The following is a 4,309-nucleotide window of genomic DNA, read 5'->3' as shown; positions in this document are numbered from 1 at the left end:
AAGCTGAAAAAGCATCTGAATTAAAATGTCCATCCTTGCAGTCTTTTGTGATAACTCGTATAAACCTTGGGTACCTCTGATACTTTTCTGTACTCAAAATAGCATCTTTGCATAATCTCAGGCTAGAAATATAGTCTGATTGATCACTAATACGGAATTTTACATTTCTGCTTATCCTAGTGTAGCACTGTGGGTTATTGTGCTGGACTGCAACGTTGGGTGGAACTGCAAGGTCAGCTGTTCAAGCTCACCAGCTGCTCCTTGGAAATCCTATACAGGGCAGCTATGGGTTGGAACCAACTCAAATGCACTTACCAGCAACAACGGCACTTAATTTTGGGTATTTTGATTCAGATATAATTTTATTTGTAGAAAGAATAGGTAATATTTCCTGCACACTCATGAAAGTGAAATAAATATGATTTTGCTGCATAAAGATTTGAATAGCACTATAATTAAATTATTCAGAAGTATTATGAATAAATTGAAGATTTTAATTGCATTCAATCCCCCAACTAACTTTAACTAGTAATAACACAACTGTGGTTACTAAAATTACTAGTATATTTCTAAATAGAGTTACACCATATAACTCAGGCAATGAACAATTTTCATTTTTTCTTACATTATACTTGATCAGAAATACTCCCTAGTCTGTCTCCAGAAGCAAAGAACCACTGTTCTGTCACTATTGGTGTATCTGGAATGCCCTTCTCTGAGTTAGGACTTAGTAAGTGAGGTCAGATCTTCTTAGCAGCAGCAACTAGTGTTATTGTTCTGTCTTACAAGATCTTAGTTTATTAATGACCTGATGTCTTTGTTGTAAAAGAAAAAATAAACAAGTAAAGGAGAAGAAAAACAAATCATTATTGGTGATTACCCTTTTACTATGGTAAAATTATTTTAAAAACAACAACATTGAAACACAATATCAACTAATAAATAAACTTGTATTTCATTTCCCTTTTCAGTAATATTATTGAATATGTGTGTGCAATGATATTTAAACATTGAGAGGGTTTTTTGTTGTGTTTTGTTTATCTTATTTATTTTAATTGGGTATAGATGTAGATTAAATGCCTGAGACAATAAAGGAAAGGGAATAGTTTGATTTGTGTAGGTTGTTCAAATATACACTTCAAAAAATAGGCCTATGACATCAAGAGACTCTGGTTAAGAGAGAGATATTTATTCTCTTTATTCCATAGCTCACTCCAGGGTTTCTCCAGAAGCCAATTTTGAGAAGGGCATCAAGTTCAGGTCCATAGCTGTCCCCGTGGATCCCAAAGAAAGGAGCTTTATTGTTTTATTGATGCTTGAGGAAAGGAAACCTGCCATATACAATAGTTCATCTAAAAAAATTTATCAAAAGGGTAAATCTTTTTCTAAACTTAGGGGAAAAAACAAAAGTCTTTCTGGAAAAAAAAATTGAACTGTTTTCTTTTTTTAATCAGGATTTATTTAACATTATAACCTATTTAAACAAACAAACAAACAAACAAAAAACTTTACTCTTTTCTTAGGTCATATATGTTAATGTAAGGAGCTCTGGTAGCGTAGGGTTACGAATTGGGCTGCGAACCGCAGGATCAACAGTTTGAAACTACCAGTTGTTCCATGGGAGAAAGATGAGGCTTTCTGCTCCCATAAAGATTTACATTCTCGGAAACCCTGTACAGGGTCGCTATGAGTTGGAACCGACTCCACGGCACATAACAGCAACAACAATATACATTAATGTAGTTATTTAATTCCATAATCATTTTAATTTTTTAAAAAGTAATATATTTGAATTTTTATCTTTCTTATCTTTTTGTTTATTTTAACCTCTGGACAAGGTATGGAAAAGTATTGAAAGACATTAATTTATAATTCTTTCTTGTTCAACACACATTCAGCTGTGTTGTGTGTTACATGCAGTTTTTAGGCTTGAAGGAGGATTACAAGTACAATGAAAACATTTCCCAATCTTGTGTGAAAAAAGGAGAAGAAATTGGCACAAATAATGAGTTACTTAAAAAATTAAATAAGCCTTTATAAAGTACTTAAGTACTTTTTCTAATTTTCAAATAGTTCAGAATTGCTAGATATTATGTTCCATAGTCTTATATTTTATATATTCTATTTGAAATATTCTTGCCAAAGTTCATAACCTCATTTTTATGAGTAGGAAACAGCAAACCCAAATTGATAGATGCTTTTTAAATGACTGACCAGTAGTTTACAAAAATGTCAAGATCACAGAAGAAAAGCAAAGATCAGGCAAGTGTCACAGAAATGGTAAGAAATAATGGTAAATAATAACTAAATGCAATTTGGGATCTTGTACCAGATAAAAGACACATGAAAACCTAATAAAATTTGGATCAGATTTATTTTTAAGTTAATAGTATTGTGTTTAGGTTAATTTTATGATTTTTATAAACAATGTTGTTGTTGTTGTTAAGTGCCGTTGAGTCGGTTCCGACCCATAGCGACTCTGTATTATGTAAAATGTGAACAATATGGGTATTTCAATGAAGGGTCTTAAATATGAAAAGTCTTAGGTATTTTGGTAACTTTTCTATAAACTTGTAAGGCTAGCAATAACAGTGGGGAGACACAATTTAGAATAATCAATCAAAAAGGCTACATTTATGAAAGGACAAAGTTCAGAATGGTTAGGAAAGGAGGAGGAATGGAAACAGAAAACACAGGTATATGAAGTCTTGGTGTGGTGCTGTAGGATAAGAAATGGACTGCTAACCACAAGTTTGTTGGGTCAAACTCACCAGGCTCTCCTTGGAAACTCTATACAGAGTTGATATACGTGAGAACCGATTGACGTCACTTAACAACAATATCTATCTATCTATTTATCTATCTATCTATCTATCTATCTATCTAGATTCATGATGTGGTACTGTAGAATCAACAGTGGAATGCAAACAACAAGGTTAGCAGTTCAAACGCACTACTTGCTCCTCAGAAACTCTATACAGAGTTTATGAGTCAGAACTGCTGTATGTATGCATTGTTGTTAGTAAGTGCAGTCAAGTCGATTCTGACCCATAGTGATCCTGTATAGGGTTTCCAAGGAGCGACTGGTTAGCTTGAACCACTGACTTTGTGATTCAAATGACCTTGCAGTCTGGTGCATTAACCCACAGCGCCACACCAGGACTTCTGAATACACATATGTTGTTGAAAAGCACTGCTGAATCTGTTTCAAATAATAGTGACTTTGTATAGGGTTTCCCAAGAGCGGCTGGTGAGCTTGAACCACCGACCTTGCAGTTCAAAACGACTTTGCAGTCCAGTACAGGCATTAACAAGCAGCGCCACACCAGGACCTTATATATCTATATATGTATGGTGTTGTTGTTGATGTTGTTGTTGTTGTTAGGTGCCATAGAGTCAGTACAAACTCATAGCAACACTATGCACAACAGAACGAAACACTGCCGGGTCCTGGGCCTACCTCACTGTTTTGCCACACTTGAGTCCATTGATGCTGCCACTTTGCCAATCCATCTTGCTGGGGGTCTTCCTCTTTCTCTCTGACTCTCCACCTTACTAAATATAATATATTTCTCCAGTGACTGGTCCCTCCTGAAAACATGTCCAAAATATGAAAGATGAAGTTTATCTATCCTGGCCTCCAAGGAGCACTTTGGCTACACTTCTTCTAACACAGATCTGTTGGTTCTTTTGTCAGCCCATGACGCTTTCAATATTCTCCTCCAACATCATAACTCACATGCATCAATTCTTCTATGGTCAGCGTTATTCACTGTCCAGCTTTTGCATGCATATGAGGTTATTGAAAATACCACGGCTTGGGTCAGGCATACCTTAATCCTCAAGCTGACATCTTTGTTCTTCAACACTTTAAAAAGGTGTTGTGCAGCAGATTTACCTAATGCAATGCTTCATTTGATTTCTCAACTGCTGTTTCCATGAGTGTTGATAGTTGATCCAAGAAGAATGAAGTTTTTATCCATTGATAAGAATCTTGTTTCTTGGTCCAGTGGTGAGGATTTTTGTTTTCTTTACATTGAGATGCAATCCATTTGGAAGGCTTTGGTCTTTGATCTTCATCAGTAAATATTTTAAATCATCTCTGTATGTATATCTATGTGCATATGTGTATATCTATATCTATATATGTATATAGATATACATATGAGGATATGTATATGTATACAGTATATACATATGTATGTGTACACATATATATGTATATATACACACATATATACACACACACATATATATACATATATATATATATATGTTGTTGTTGTTATGTGCCATGGAGTCGGAACCG

This window comes from Chrysochloris asiatica, unplaced genomic scaffold, assembly GCF_000296735.1.
Source record: "Chrysochloris asiatica unplaced genomic scaffold, ChrAsi1.0 scaffold00084, whole genome shotgun sequence".
Classification (NCBI taxonomy): domain Eukaryota; kingdom Metazoa; phylum Chordata; class Mammalia; order Afrosoricida; family Chrysochloridae; genus Chrysochloris; species Chrysochloris asiatica.
Note: the sequence above shows the minus strand (reverse complement) of the source record.